This window comes from Triticum aestivum, chromosome 2D (assembly GCF_018294505.1).
Source record: "Triticum aestivum cultivar Chinese Spring chromosome 2D, IWGSC CS RefSeq v2.1, whole genome shotgun sequence".
NCBI classification, from domain to species: domain Eukaryota; kingdom Viridiplantae; phylum Streptophyta; class Magnoliopsida; order Poales; family Poaceae; genus Triticum; species Triticum aestivum.
Window position 1 is genome coordinate 295,366,996 of NC_057799.1, and position 16,894 is coordinate 295,383,889.

Sequence of the window (16,894 nt, forward strand, 5' to 3'; positions counted from 1 at the left end):
GGAGTCTCTGGGTCTCCGGAAGCCGCTCTAGGAGCACAACCATCCTTTGAAGGAATCTGTTCACCTGTCTCCAGAATCACTGTCGGCTGCGAGCCAGACAGTCCGGGGCCTTTGTTATTATCAGCCCCAGAATCCCGGACGGTTGGAGATTCGCCTTTGGGTACTGCCTCTTTTGTCCCCTGCGTAACTTGTTGATCAAGAAGAACCCTCCGCGATGACACTTCAGAGTCATCTGCCTTATTGGGCGAGGAGGTTGGAGGAGGCGTCTCGCTCTCCATCATCTCTGGGAGGAGACTTCCCGAAGAAGAGGATTGCCCAGAAAAACTCTGTGCCGACCTGTAAAAATGCACGAACGCATTACGTATATCCTCGGTAACAACAACGGAGCGGGACGCTATCAAAGTACTCCAGATTCACTTACGGTTTGGCCGAGGGCTTGTCCCCTTGTTGGAGCTGTTCAACGGCGTCGCTTTCCAAACCCAAGCCGCTCGACGGTGGCATCTTGCCCCTCTTGGGAGACCGCCCCTCCCAACCTTCGGAGGTGGCCCTTTTCCTCCTGCTCGGAGAAGGGATACCGGGTCGTCTTCCCCCTCTGTCTTCAGGCGAGGAAAGGTCGATTTCTCCGGACTCAGTGTCCGACTTACCTCCGGGAACCAAGGTCATCTTGGGTCTTCTTACTCTCCTCTTTGCCCTCCCTTGCCGGCGCCTGATATGGTGCCGAAGCCAGCATCCTTGTTAGCACAGGATTAGCCGAGTCTTCAGGAAGGGGAGCTGGACACCTAATCCGTTCCACCTTCTTTATCCAGCCCTGAAAAATAATGATTCGGTCAATATCTTGCCACCGAGTATCTTATTATGAGGTATTCGGCAAACGGGTACTTACTGGGGTATCCGGATGATTACAGTCTAGGCCGACATCTTTGGTGGTGTCCGGCCATTGACTTCGTTTCTCGAAGAATAATCTCCACATTCCTTCGTGCGTAGTGCCGAAGAAGTGCTGAAGAGTCCGTGGCCCTTCTGGATTGAACTCCCACAGACGAAGAGGCCGTCACTGGCACGACAGGGTCCGACGAACTAGCATTACTTGAACAACGTTGACGATATTGATGTCCCTCTCAATGAGGCTTCGGATGCGACTTTGCAGAGTTCGCACCTCGTCCGTTGATCCCCAGTCCAACCCCTTATTAATCCACGATGCAAGCTGAATTGGGGGGCTGGATCGAAATGCGGGCGCAGCTGCCCACTTAGAGCTGTAGGGCTCGGTGATATAGAACCACCCCTGCTGCCATAAATCATAAGATTTGGCGAAGGATCCTTTCAGCCAAACAACGCTAGCAAGCTTGCTCATTGTAGCACCACCGCACTCAGCTTGCTCCCCCTCTATCACTTGCGGCTTCACAGCGAAGGTCTTGTGCCACAAGCCGAAGTGTGGAGGAGTTCGGAGGAAGGCTTCGCACGTGACGGTAAACGCCGAGATAAGAAGAATAGAGTCCGGGGCTAGATCGTGAAAATCTAGCCCGTAATAGAACATGAGCCCTCGGACGAAGGGATTAAGTGCAAACCCTAACCCGCGGAGGAAGTGGGACACGAACATGACCCTCTCGCCGGATCTGGGGGTGGGAATAACCTGCCCCTCGACAGGAAGCCGATGATGGATTTCTGCGGTCAGATACCTCGCCGCCCGAAGCTTTGCAATATCTCCCTCCGTGACAGAAGAAGCTACCCACCGGCCTTGACGGCTGGATCCGGACATGATTGGGGCTTGTGGTAACTGAAACCCGGGTGTTGGAACTCGGGGTAGCAAGGGTTGAGGAAGAAGCAAGCGTGAAAGAAAAAGACAGGTCTGTACCCCTATATAAAGGCTGCGAATATCAAACGTCTCCTCCTGGGCCTCAAAACTTGCCTATTCCCAAGGAGTTGTACCCAAGCGACGGTTGGGTTAGCCACGTCCGGGTTGGCAAGAATCCCCTAAAAAAAGGGGAGACACGATCTCCGCTTGGATAAGACATGCCAATAAAACCACGTCTCAAGACGTGGGACGACGGGCCAGCTAACGGTTCGAAAATAATGGCCGAGCAGGCGTGATGTCATATTACCAAAAAGTTGTCAGCGGATTGGACTCGTGAAATATTATATCCTCTATAGTTGTGGACACAGGTCCGGATACAATCATTACATCTAAAGACTATCTTGGAGTTCGGAAAGGGGAACCCGCCTTGCAATGCCGAAGACAATCTGCGCGCCAGACTCCTCGTCATTGAAGCCAGGTTCAGGCGCTACTGAGGGAGTCCTGGACTAAGGGGTCCTCGGGCATCCGGCCTATTATCGATGGGCCGGACTGATGGGCTGTGAAGACATGAAGGCCGAAGACTGTACCCATGTCCGGATAAGACTCTCCTTGGTGTGGAAGGCAAGCTTGGCGATCAACTATGAAGATTCATTCCTATGTAACCGACTCTATGTAACCCTAGATCCCTCCGGTGTCTATATAAACCAAAGGGCGTAGTCCGGATAGCATATATTCATTACCATAGTCATATAGGCTAGACTTCTAGGGTTTAGCCATTACGATCTCGTCGTAGATCAACTCTTGTAATACTCATATTCATCAAGATTAATCAAGCAGGAAGTAGGGTATTACCTCCATAGAGAGGGCCCAAACCTGGGTAAACATCGTGTCCCCTGTCTCCTGTAACCATCGATCCTAGATGCACAGTTCGGGACCCCCTACCCGAGATCCGCCGGTTTTGACACCGATAGTGACCTCTTTTAGTGGTAGGCTAGCAGATGTAGGGGATGTAGGTGGTACTGTCTACCCAGAGTAAAGAGTTAATGCTTCTGAAAGACTGTGTCTCGGTCATCCGTTTCCCAAATACCATGTAGTGCGAGAAATCCAACGGAGGAGATCGAGTCTTGTGGGGAAAAGTGCGCAAACCTCTGCAGAGTGTACAAACTAATCATGGTTAGCCGTGTCCCCGGTTATGGACATCTTGAGTATTTGGTTCTTGGATTATCATGTTGATCTCATCACTAAATTAAATTTGTTGGGATGATTATACTGCTTACTTGGGATTGAGTTGGAGGAACCTTCTCAATGTTTAACATCTACCATGATAGTTAAAATGTATTCCTTTTATGTAGGAAAAAATTGGCTTTTCGCAAAAACATGTTAATCATAGAGCCACCACCAGCCATATATGCATGTAGTGATAGTATTTACCTGTTCATTGCTCTACTATGTTATATTGCCAGCATATTCCATGTGCTGACCCGTTTCGGGCTGCAACATATCATGTTGCAGACTTTTCAGACGAAGAGTAAGGTGCGCTAGGTCGTTGTCGTGCACTCAGCTATGCCGTTGGAGTTGATGGACTCATTTATCTTCCAAGTCTTCTGCTGTTATCGTATTTAGATGGCCTTAAGCCGTATTTATTGCAATAAGTTCTCTTTTGAGACATTCGATGTAATAAGTGTGTGATTGCACTCTGTTATAAATCCTTCAACTATTTTGTGTGTCAGCATTACCGATCCAGGGATGACACTTATGCATAGAGATTTGACCATCTGAGGTCGGATCGCTGCATGCATAGGAAGTATGTTAGACATAGTTTCGTTTATCACGTGTTCTATGATGCTCTCTTTGTGCTTTAATTCTTTTCTTTGATGTGAGCATCATTAAAGTTATCAATGCCTAGCTAGGGGCGTTAAACGATAGCGCTTGTCTTTGATGTGAGCATCATTTTATTTTTGTTTCTTGCTTTTTATTTCTATTTAGTAATAAATAATTCATCTAGCTTCTGTTTAGATGTGTTTTTATGTTTTAATTAGTGTTTGTGCCAAGTAGAACCAATAGGATCTTCTTGGATGATAGTTGTTTGATCTTGCTGAAAAAGACAGAAACTTTGCGCTAACGAAAATAATTGTTAAAATTCACCAGAACGTGATAAATTGCCAGATATTTTTGTACTAGATCAATATACAAATTATCCAGGTTGTCCTAGTTTTTCATGATTTTTGGAGTTTCAGAAGTATTCGAACAAATCTGATTTCTACATACTGTTCAGTTTTTGCCAGATTCTATTTTTCCTGTGTTGTTTGCTTATTTTGATGAATCTATGGCTAGTATGGGGGTTATGAACCATAGATAAGTTGGAATACAGTAGGTTTAAGAACAATATAAATAAATAATGAGTTCGTTACAGTACCTTAAAGTTGTGATTTGTTTTCTTATACTAACGGAGCTCATGAGATTTTCTGTTGATTTTTGTGTTGTGAAGTTTTCAAGTTTTGGGTAAAGATTTGATGGATTTTGGAACAAGGAGTGGCAAGAGCCTAAGATTGGGGATGCCCAAGGTACCCCAAGGTAAAATACAAGGACAACCAAAAGCCTAAGCTTGGGGATGCCCCGGAAGGCATCCCCTCTTTTGTCTTCGTCTATCGGTAACTTTACTTGAGGCTATATTTTTATTCACCACATGATATGTGTTTTGCTTGGAGCGTCTTGTATGATTTGAGTCTTTGCTTTTTAGTTTACTACAATCATACTTTCTGTACACACCTTTTGGAGAGACACACATGAATCGGAATTTATTAGAATACTCTATGTGCTTCACTTATATCTTTTGAGCTAGATAATTTCGCTCTAGTGCTTCACTTATATCTTTTAGAGCACGGTGGTGGTTTTATTTTATATAAATTATTGATCTTTCATGCTTCACTTATATTATTTTGAGAGTCTTATAGAACAACATGGTAATTTGCTTTGGCTATAAAATTAGTCCTAATATGATGAGCATCCAAGATGGGTAGAATAAAAACTATCATATAAAGTGCATTGAATACTATGAGAAGTTTGATTCTTTATGATTGTTTTGAGATGGTGATATTAGAGTCATGCTAGTTGAGTAGTTGTGAATTTGAGAAATACTTGTTCTAAAGTTTGTGATTCCCGTAGCATGCACGTATGGTGAACCGTTATGTGATGAAGTCGGAGCATGATTTATTTATTGATTGTCTTCCTTATGAGTGGCGGTCGAGGACGAGCGATGGTATTTTCCTACCAATCTATCCCCCTAGGAGTATGCGCGTAGTACTTCGTTTCGATAACCAATAGATTTTTGCAATAAGTATGTGAGTTCTTTAAGACTAATGTTTAGTCCATGGATTATACGCACACTCACCCTTCCACCATTGCTAGCTTCTCTAATACCGCGCACATTTCACCGGTATCATACACCCACCATATACCTTCCTCAAAACAGCCACCATACCTACCTATTATGGCATTTCCATAGCCATTCCGAGATATATTGCCATGCAACTTTCCACCGTTCCGTTTATTATGGCACGCTCCATCACTATCATATTGCTTTGCATGATCATGTAGTTGACATCATATTTTTGGCAAAGCCACCTTTATAATTCTTTCATACATGTCACTCTTGATGAAGGAAATATGCCCTAGAGGAAATAATAAAGTTGTTATTTATATTTCCTTATATCATGATAAATGTTTATTATTCATGCTAGAATTGTATTAATCGGAAACTTAGTACATGTGTGAATACATAGACAAACAGAGTGTCACTACTATGCCTATACTTTTTTGAAGGTTAGTATGCCTCTACTTGACTAGCTCGTTGAGTCAAAGATGGTTAAGTTTCCTAGCCATAGACATGAGTTGCCATTTGATTAACGGGATCACATCATTAGTGAATGATGTGATTGACTTGACCCATTCCATTAGCTTAGCACTTGATCGTTTAGTATATTGCTATTGCTTTCTTCCTGACTTATACATGTTCCTATGACTATGAGATTATGCAACTCCCGAATATCGGAGGAACACTTTGTGTGCTACCAAACATCACAACGTAACTGGGTGATTATAAAGGTGCTCTACAGGTGTCTCTGATGGTACTTGTTGAGTTGGCATAGATCGAGATTAGGATTTGTCACTCCGATTGTCGGAGAGGTATCTCTGGGCCCTCTCGGTAATGCAAATCACTATAAGCCTTTCAAGCAATGTGACTAATGAGTTAGTTGCGGGATGATGCATTACAGAACGAGTAAAGAGACTTGCCGGTAATGAGATTGAACTAGGTATTGAGATACCGACGAGCGAATCTTGGGCAAGTAACATACCGATGACAAAGGGAACAACGTATGTTGTTATGCGGTTTGAACGATAAAGATCTTCATAGAATATGTAGGAACCAATATGAGCATCCAGGTTCCGCTATTGGTTATTGATCGGAGACATGTCTCAGTCATGTCTACATAGTTCTCGAACCCGTAGGGTCCGCACGCTTAACGTTTGGTGACGATCGGTATTATGAGTTTACGTGTTTTGATGTACCGAAGATAGTTCGGAGTCCCGGATGTGATCACGGACATGACGATGAGTCTCGAAATGGTCGAGACATAAAGATTGATATATTGGACGACTATATTCAGACACCGGATGAGTTCCAGGGGTCACCGGATATTTATCGGAGTGCCGGGAGGTTATCGGAACCCCCGGGGGAACTAATGGGCCAACATGGGCCTTGTGGGAGAGAGAGGAGAGGGCCTAGGGCTGGCCGCACGCACCCCTTGGGAGTCCGAATTGGACAAGGAGGGGGGCGGTGCCCCCCTCTTTCCTCCCTCTCTCCCTCTCCTTCATTCCCCCTTCCTCCTTCCTAGTTGGACTAGCAAAGGGGAGTCCTACTCCCACTAGGAGGAGGACTCCCCCCTCTCCTTGGCGCACCCAAGGCCGGCCGGCCTCCCCCTTGCTCCTTTATATACGGGGGCAGGGGGCACCCTAGGACACAAGTTGATCATTGATCTCTTAGCCGTATGCGGTGCCCCCCTCCACCATAATCCACCTCAGTCATATCGTCGTAGTGCTTAGGCGAAGCCCTGCGCCGGTAGCTTCATCATCACCGTCATCACGCTGTCATGCTGACGAAGCTCTCTCTCGAAGCTCTACTGGATCGTGAGTTGGTGGGACGTCACCGAGCTAAACGTGTGCAGATCGCGGAGGTGCCGTACGTTCAGTACTAGGATCGGTCGATCGTGAAGACGTACGACTACATAAGCCGCGTTTTCATAACACTTCCACTTTCGGTCTACGAGGGTACGTGGACAACATTCTGCCCTCTCGTTGCTATGCATCACTATGATCTTGCGTGCGCATAGGATTTTTTTTGAAATTACTACGTTCCCCAACAGTGGCATCCGAGCCAGGTTTATGCGTAGATGTTATATGCACGAGTAGAACACAAGTGAGTTGTGGGCGATACTAGTCATACTGCTTACCAACATGTCATACTTTGATTCGGCGGTATTGTTAGATGAAGCGGCCCGGACCGACATTACGCGTACGCTTACGCGAGACTGGTTCTACCGACGTGCTTCGCACACAGGTGGCTGGCGGGTGCCAGTTTCTCCAACTTTAGTTGAATCGAGTGTGGCTACGCCCAGTCCTTGTTGAAGGTTAAAACAACACATACTTGACGAAATATCGTTGTGGTTTTGATGCGTAGGTAAGAACGGTAGCAGCCACATAAAACTTGCAACAACAAAGTAGAGGACGTCTAACTTGTTTTTGCAGGGCATGTTGTGATGTGATATGGTCAATACATGATGCTAAATTTTATTGTATGAGATGATCATGTTTTGTAACGGAGTTATCGGCAACTGGCAGGAGCCATATGGTTGTCACTTTATTGTATGAAATGCAATCGCCATGTAATTGCTTTACTTTATCACTAAGCGGTAGCGATAGTCGTAGAAGCAATAGTTGGGGAGACGACAACGATGCTACGATGGAGATCAAGGTGTCGCGCCGGTGACGATGGTGATCATGACGGTGCTTTGGAGATGGAGATCAAAGGCACAAGATGATGATGGCCATATCATATCACTTATATTGATTGCATGTGATGTTTATCCTTTATGCATCTTATTTTGCTTAGTTTGATGGTAGCATTATAAGATGATCTCTCACTAAATTTTAAGGTATAAGTGTTCTCCCTGAGTATGAACCGTTGCGAAAGTTCGTCATGCCGAGACCCCACGTGATGATCGGGTGTGATAAGCTCTACGTTCACATACAACGGGTGCAAGCCAGTTTTGCAGACGCGGAATACTTGGGTTAAACTTGATGAGCCTAGCATATGCAGATATGGCCTCAGAACACTGAGAGCGAAAGGTCGAGCGTGAATCATATAGTAGATATGATCAACATAGTGATGTTCACCATTGAAAAATACTACATCTCACGTGATGATCGGACATGGTTTAGTTGATATGGATCACGTGATCACTTAGATGATTAGAGGGATGCCTATCTAAGTGGGAGTTCTTAAGTAATATGATTAATTGAACTTTAATTTATCATGAACTTGGTCCTGATTGTATTTGCATATCTATGTTGTAGATCAATAGCTCGCGATATAGTTTCCTGTTTATTTTTGATATGTTCCTAGAGAAAAATAAGTTGAAAAATGTTAGTAGTAATGATGCAGACTAGCTCCGTGATCTGACGATTATCCTCATTGCTGCACAGAAGTATTATGTCCTTGATGCACCGCTAGGTGACAGACCTATTGCAGGAGCAGATACAGACATTACGAACGTTTGACAATGCTCAGTATGATGACTACTTGATAGTTTAGTGCACCATGCTTTACGGCTTAGAACCGGCACTTCAAAAATGTTTTGAATGACATGGAGCATATGAGATGTTCCAAGAGTTGAAATTGGTATTTCATACTCATGCCCGTGTCGAGAGGTATGAGACCTCTGACAGTACTTTGCCTAAAAGATGAAGGAGACTAGCTCAACCAGTGAACATGTGCTCAGATTGTCTGGGTACTACAATTGCTTGAATCAAGTGGGAGTTAATCTTCCAGATAAGATAGTAATTGACAAAGTTCTCTAGTCACTATCACCAAGTTAGTAGAACTTCATGATGAACTATAAATATGCAAGGGATGACGAAAGTAATTCCTGAGCTCTTCGCGATGCTGAAATTGGCGAAGGTAGAAATCAAGAAAGAGCATCAAGTGTTGATGGTTGACAAGACCACTAGTTTCAAGAAAAGGGCAAAGGAAAGAAAGGGAACTTCAAGAAGAATGGCAAGCAAGTTGCCACTCCCATGAAGAAGCCCAAAGATAGACCCAAGCCTGAAACTGAGTGCTTCTACTGCAAAGGAAATGGTCACTGGAAGTGGAACTGCCCAAGATACTTGGCGGATAAGAAGGATGGCAAAGTGAACAAAGGTATATTTGATATACATGTTATTGATGTGTACTTTACTAGTGTTTATAGCAACCCCTCAGTGTTTAATACTGGTTCAGTTGCTAAGAGTAGTAACTCGAAACGGGAGTTGCAAAATAAACAGAGACTAGTTAAGGGCGAGGTGATGATGTGTGTTGGAAGTGATTCCAAGGTTAATAAGATCACCATCGCACATTCTCTTTACCTTCGGGATTAGTGTTGAACCTAAAATAAATGTTATTTGGTGTTTGCATTGAGCAGAATATGATTGGATCATGTTTATAGCAATACAGTTATTCATTTAAGTCAAAGAATAATTGTTATTTTGTTTACGTGAATAAAACCTTCTGTGGTCATACACCCAAGGTGAATGGTTTATTAAATCTCGATCGTAGTGATACACATATTTGTAATATTGAAGCCAAAAGATGCAAAGTTAATAACGATAGTGCAACTTATTTGTGGCACTACCGTTTAGGTCATATTAGTGTAAAGCGCATGAAGAAAATCCATGCTAATAGGCTTTTGGAATCACTTGATTATGAATCAGTTGATGCTTGCGAACCATGCCTCATGGGCAAGATGACTAAGACTCCGTTCTCTGGAACAATAGAGCGAGCAACAAACTTGTTGGAAATAATACATACTGATGTATGCAGTCTGACGAGTGTTGAGGCTCGCGGCGGGTATCGTTATTTTCTGACCTTCACAGATGATTTGAGCAGATATGGGTATATCTACTTGATGAAACATAAGTCTGAAACATTTGAAAAGTTCAAAGAATTTCAGAGTGAAGTGGAAAATCATCCTAACAAGAAAATAAAGTTTCTACGATCTGATCGTGGAGGAGAATATTTGAGTTACAAATCTGGTCTTCATTTGAAACAATGCGGAATAGTTTTGCAACTCACGCCACCCGGAACACCACAGCGTAATGGTGTGTGCGAACGTCATAACCGTACTTTATTGGATATAGTGCAATCTATGATGTCTCTTACCGATTTACCACTATCGTTTTTGGGGTTATGCATTAGAAACAGCTACATTCACGTTAAATAGGGCACCATCTAAATCCGTTGAGATGACACCGTATGAACTATCATTTGGCAAGAAACCTAAGCTGTCGTTTCTTAAAGTTTGGGGCTGCGATGCTTATGTAAAAAGGCTTCAACCTGATAAGCTCGAACCCAAATCGGAGAGATGTGTCTTCATAGGATACCCAAAGGAGACTGTTGGGTACACCTTCTATCATAGATCCGAAGGCGAGACATTCGTTGCTAAGAATGGATCATTTCTAGAGAAGGATTTTCTCTCGAAAGAAGTGAGTGGGAGGAAAGTAGAACTTGATGAGGTAACTGTACCTGCTCCCTTATTGGAAAGTAGTTCATCACAGAAATCTGTTCCTGTGACTCCTACACCAATTAGTGAGGAAGCTAATGATGATGATCATGTAACTTCAGATCAAGTTACTACCGAACCTCGTAGGTCAACCAGAGTAAGATCCGCACTAGAGTGGTATGGTAATCCTGTTCTGGAGGTCATGTTGCTTGACCGTGACGAACCTACGAACTATGAGGAAGCGATGATGAGCCCAGATTCCACGAAATGGCTTGAGGCCATGGAATCTGAGATAGGATCCATGTATGAAAACAAAGTATGGACTTTGGTGGAATTGCCCGTTGATCGGCAAGCCATTGAGAATAAATGGATCTTCAAGAGGAAGACGGACGCTGATAGTAGTGTTACTATCTACAAAGCTCGAATTGTCAAAAAAAAGTTTTCGACAAGTTCAAGGTGTTGACTACGATAAGATTTTCTCACTCGTAGCGATGCTCAAGTCTGTCCGAATCATGTTAGCAATTGCCACATTTTATGAAATCTGGCAAATGGATGCCAAAACTACATTCCTTAAACAGATATCTTAAAGAAGAGTTGTATATGATAAAACAAGAAGGTTTTGTTGATCCAAAAGGTGCTAACAAAGTGTGCAAGCTCTAGCAATCCATTTATGGACTGGTGCAAGCCTCTCGGAGTTGGAATATACACCTTGATAGTGTGATCAAAGCATATGGTTTAATACAGACTTTTGGAGAAGTCTGTATTTACAAGAAAGTGAGTGGGAGCACTACAACCTTTCTGATAAGTATATGTGAATGACATATTGTTGATCGGAAATGATGTAGAATTTTCTGGAAAGCATAAAGGAGTGTTTGGAAGGATTTTTTCAAAGAAAGACCTCGGTGAAACTGCTTACATATTGAGCATCAAGATCTATAGAGATAGATCAAGACGCTTGATAAGTTTTTTCAACGAATACATACCTTGACAAGATTTTGAAGTAGTTCAAAATGGAACAGTCAAAGAAGGAGTTCTTGCCTGTATTGCAAGGTGTAAAGTTGAGTAAGACTCAAAATCTGACCACGGCAGAAAATAGAAAGAGAATGAAAGTCATTCCCTATGCCTCAGCCATAGGTTCTATAAAGTATGCCATGCTGTGTATCAGATCTATTGTATACCCTACACTGAGTTTGGCAAGGGAGTACAATAGTGATCTAGGAGTAGATCACTGGACAACGGTCAAAATTATCCTTAGTGGAATAAGGATATGTTTCTCGATTATGGAGGTGAAAAAAGGTTCATCGTAAAGGGTTATGTCGATGCAAGTTTTGACACTGATCCAGATGACTCTAAGTCTCAATCTGGATACATATTGAAAGTGGGAGCAATTAGCTAGAGTAGCTCCATGCAGAGCATTGTTGACATAGAAATTTGCAAAATACATACGGATCTGAATATGGCAGACCCGTTGACTAAACTTCTCTCACAAGCAAAACATGATCACACCTTAGTACTCTTTGGGTGTTAATCACATGGCGATATGAACTAAGATTACTGACTCTAGTAAACCCTTTGAGTGTTGGTCACATGGCGATGTGAACTATGGGTCATAATCACATGGTGATGTGAACTATTGGTGTTAAATCACATGGCTATGTGAACAAGATTATTGACTCTAGTGCAAGTGGGAAACTGAAGGAAATATGCCCTAGAGGCAATAATAAAGTTGTTATTTATATTTCCATATATCATGATAAATGTTTATTATTCATGCTAGAATTGTAGTAACTGGAAACTCAGTACATGTGTGAATACATAGACAAACAGAGTGTCACTAGTATGCCTCTACTTGACTAGCTTGTTGAATCAAAGATGGTTAAGTTTCCTAGCCATAGACATGAGTTGTCATTTGATTAAAGGGGTCACATCATTAGTGAATGATGTGATTGACTTGATCCATTCCGTTAGCTTAGCACTTGATCATTTAGTATATTTCTATTGCTTTCTTCATGACTTATACATGTTCCTATGACTATGAGATTATGCAACTCCCGAATACTGGAGGAACACTTTGTGTGCTACCAAACATCACAACGTAACTGGGTGATTATAAAGGTGCTCTATAGGTGCCTCCGATGGTACTTGTTGGGTTGGCATAGATCGAGATTAGGATTTGTCACTCCGATTGTCGGAGAGGTATCTCTGGGCCCTCTCGGTAATGCACATCACTATAAGCCTTGCAAGCAATGTGACTAATGAGTTAGTTGCGGGATGATGCATTATGGAACGAGTAAAGAGACTTGCCGGTAACGAGGTTGAACTAGGTATTGAGATACCGACGATCGAATCTCGCGCAAGTAACATACCGATGACAAAGGGAACAACGTATGTTGTTATGCAGTTTGACTGATAAAGATCTTCGTAGAATATGTAGGAACCAATATGAGCATCCAGGTTCCGTTATTGGTAATTGACCGGAGACATGTCTCGGTCATGTCTACATAGTTCTCGAACCCGTATGGTCCGCACGCTTAACGTTCGGTGACGATCAGTATTATGAGTTTATGTGTTTTGATGTACCGAAGATAGTTCGGAGTCCTGGATGTGATCACGTACATGACGAGGAGTCTCGAAATGGTCGAGACATAAAGATTGATATATTGAACGACTATATTCGGACACCGGATGAGTTCCGGGTGTCACCGGATATTTATCGGAGTGCCGGGAGGTTATCGGAACCCCCGGGGGAACTAATGGGCCAACATGGGCCTTGTGGGAGAGAGAGGAGAGGGCCTAGGGCTGGCCGCCCCCCCCCTTGGGAGTCCGAATTAGACAAGGAGGGGGCGGCGCCCTCTCTTTCCTCCCTCTCTCCCTCTCCTTCCTTCCCCCGTCCTCCTTCCTAGTTGGACTAGGAAAGGGGAGTCCTACTCCCACTAGGAGGAGGACTCCCCCCTCTCCTTGGCGCACCCAAGGCCGGCCGGCCTCCCCCTTGCTCCTTTATATACGGGGGCAGGGGGCACCCTAGGACACAAGTTGATCATTGATCTCTTAGCCGTGTGCGGTGCCCCCTCCACCATAATCCACCTCGGTCATATCGTCATAGGGCTTAGGCGAAGCCCTGCGCTAGTAGCTTCATCATCACCGTCATCACGCCGTCGTGCTGATGAAGCTCTGCCTCGAAGCTCTACTGGATCGTGAGTTCATGGGACGTCACCGAGCTGAACGTGTGCAGATCGCAGAGGTGCCGTACGTTCAGTACTAGGATCAGTCGATCGTGAAGACGTACAAGCACATCAACCGCGTTGTCATAACGCTTCCGCTTTCGGTCTACGAGGGTACGTGGACAAAACTCTCCCCTCTCGTTTCTATGCATCACCATGATCTTGCGTGTGCGTAGGAATTTTTTTGAAATTACTACGTTCCCCAACACTTGATTCATTGCATATCCTGGCACACCGCCGGAGGCATTTACATAGAGCCATATTTTGTTGTAAGTATTGAGTTGTAATTCTCGAGTTGTAAGTAAATAAATGTGTGATGATCATCATTATTAGAGCATTGTCCCAAGTGAGGAAAGGATGATGGAGACTATGATTCCCCCACAAGTCGGGATGAGACTCCGGACGAAAAGAAAAAAAGAGGCCATAAAAAAGAAGAGAAAAAGGCCCAAACAAAAAAAAGAGAGAAAAAGAGAGAAGGGACAATGTTACTATCCTTTTACCACACTTGTGCTTCAAAGTAGCACCGTGATCTTCATGATAGAGAGTCTCCTATGTTGTCACTATCAATTACTAGTGGGAATTTTACATTATAGAACTTGACTTGTATATTCCAATGATGGGCTTCCTCAAAATGCCCTAGGTCTTCGTCAGCAAGCGAGTTGGATGCACACCCACTTAGTTTATTTTGTTGAGCTTTCATGCACTTATAGCTATAGTGCATCCGTTGCATGGCAATCCCTACTTACTCACATTGATATCTATTGATGGGCATCTCCATAGCCCGTTGATACGCCTAGTTGAGGTGAGACTATCTTCTCCTTTTTTGTCTTCTCCACAACCACCATTCTATTCCACATATAGTGCTATGTCCATGGCTCACACTCATGTATTCCGTGAAAATTGAAAAAGTTTGAGAACATCAAAAGTATGAAACAATTGCTTGGCTTGTCATCGGGGTTGTGCATGATTTAAATATTTTGTGTGATGAAGATAGAGCATAGCCAGACTATATGATTTTGTAGGGATAACTTTCTTTGGCCATGTTATTTTGAGAAGACATGATTACTTTGTTAGTATGCTTGAAGTATTATTATTTTTATGTCAATATTAAACTTTTGTCTTGAATCTTTCGGATCTGAACATTCATGCCACAATAAAGAAAATTCATTGAGAATTTTCTAGGTAGCATTCCACATCAAAAATTCTGTTTTTATCATTTACCTACTCGAGGACGAGCAGAAATTAAGCTTGGGGATGCTTGATACGTCTCCAACGTATCTATAATTTTTGATTGTTCCATGATATTATATTATCTGTTTTGGATGTTTAATGGGCTTTATTATGCACTTTTATATTATTTTTGGGACTAACCTATTAACCGAAGGCCAGTGCAAATTGCTGTTTTTTGCCTATTTCAGTGTTTCGCAGAAAAGGAATATCAAACGGAATGAAACCTTCGCGAGGATCTTTTTGGAACAAACGCAATCCAGGAGACTTGGAGTGGACGTCAAGGAAGCAACGAGGTGGCCACGAGGTAGGGAGATGCGCCCCCACCCTCGTGGGCCCCTTGTGGCTCCACCAACCTACTTCTTTCGCCTATATATACTCATATACCCTGAAAACATCCAGGAGCACCACGAAACCCTATTTCCACCGCCGCAACCTTCTGTACCCATGAGATCCCATCTTGGGGCCTTTTCCGGCGCTCCGCCGGAGGGGGGATCGATCACGGAGGGCTTCTACATCAACACCATAGCCTCTCCGATGATGTGTGAGTAGTTTACCACACACCATCGTGTCCATAGTTATTAGCTAGATGGCTTCTTCTCTCTCTTTGGATCTCAATAGAAAGTTCTCCTTGATTCTCTTGGAGATCTATTCGATGTAATTCTTTTTGCGGTGTGTTTGTCGAGATCCGATGAATTGTGGGTTTATGATCAAGATTATCTATGAACAATATTTGATTCTTCTCTAAAATCTTATATGCATGATTTAATATCTTTGCAAGTCTCTTCGAATTATCAGTTTGGTTTGGCCTACTAGATTGATCTTTCTTGCAATGGGAGAAGTGCTTAGCTTTGGGTTCAATCTTGCGGTGTCCTTTCCAAGTGACAGCAGGGGAAGCAAGGCACGTATTGTATTGTTGCCATCGAGGATAAAAATATGGGGTTTATATCATATTGCTTGAGTTTATCCCTCTACATCATGTCATCTTGCCTAATGCGTTACTCTGTTCTTATGAACTTAATACTCTAGATGCATGCTGGATAGCGGTCGATGTGTGGAGTAATAGTAGTAGATGCAGAATCGTTTCGGTCTACTTGTCACGGACGTGATGCCTATATACATGATCATGCCTAGATATTCTCATAACTATGCACTTTTCTATCAATTCCTCGACATTAATTTGTTAACCCACCATAGATTATGCTATCTTGTGAGAAGCCACTAGTGAAACCTATGGCTCCCGGGTCTATCTTCCAGCATATTAATCTCCCGTCAACTAGCTATATCTATCGTTGTTTATTTTGCAATCTTTACTTTTCAATCTATACAACAAAAATACCAAAAATATTTATCTTATTATCTTTATCAGATCTCACTTTTGCAAGTGGTCGTGAAGGGATTGACAACCACTTTATCGCGTTGGTTGCAAGGTTCTTATTTGTTTGTGCAGGTACTAGGGATTTGCGTGTAGTCTCCTACTGGATTGATACCTTGGTTCTCAAAAACTGAGGGAAATATTTACGCTACTTTGCTGCATGACCCTTTCCTTTTGAAGGGAAAACCAACGCATGCTCAAGAGGTAGCAATAATGTTTGTCAATTATGCCGAATTTCATATTTATATAAAACCTGACAAGTTCAACTACTAAAATGCAAGAAGTTCAAATAGATTTTCTTTGTCAATTATGCTAAATTTCTTATTTATATAAAATCTGACTACTTCAACTAATAAAATGCAAGAAGTTCAAATAGATTTTCTTTGTCAATTCTGCTACAGTTCTTATTTATATAAAATCTGTCCACACCTCAACGAACGATTTCGTCGTAAACAATGTCAACCCCCCC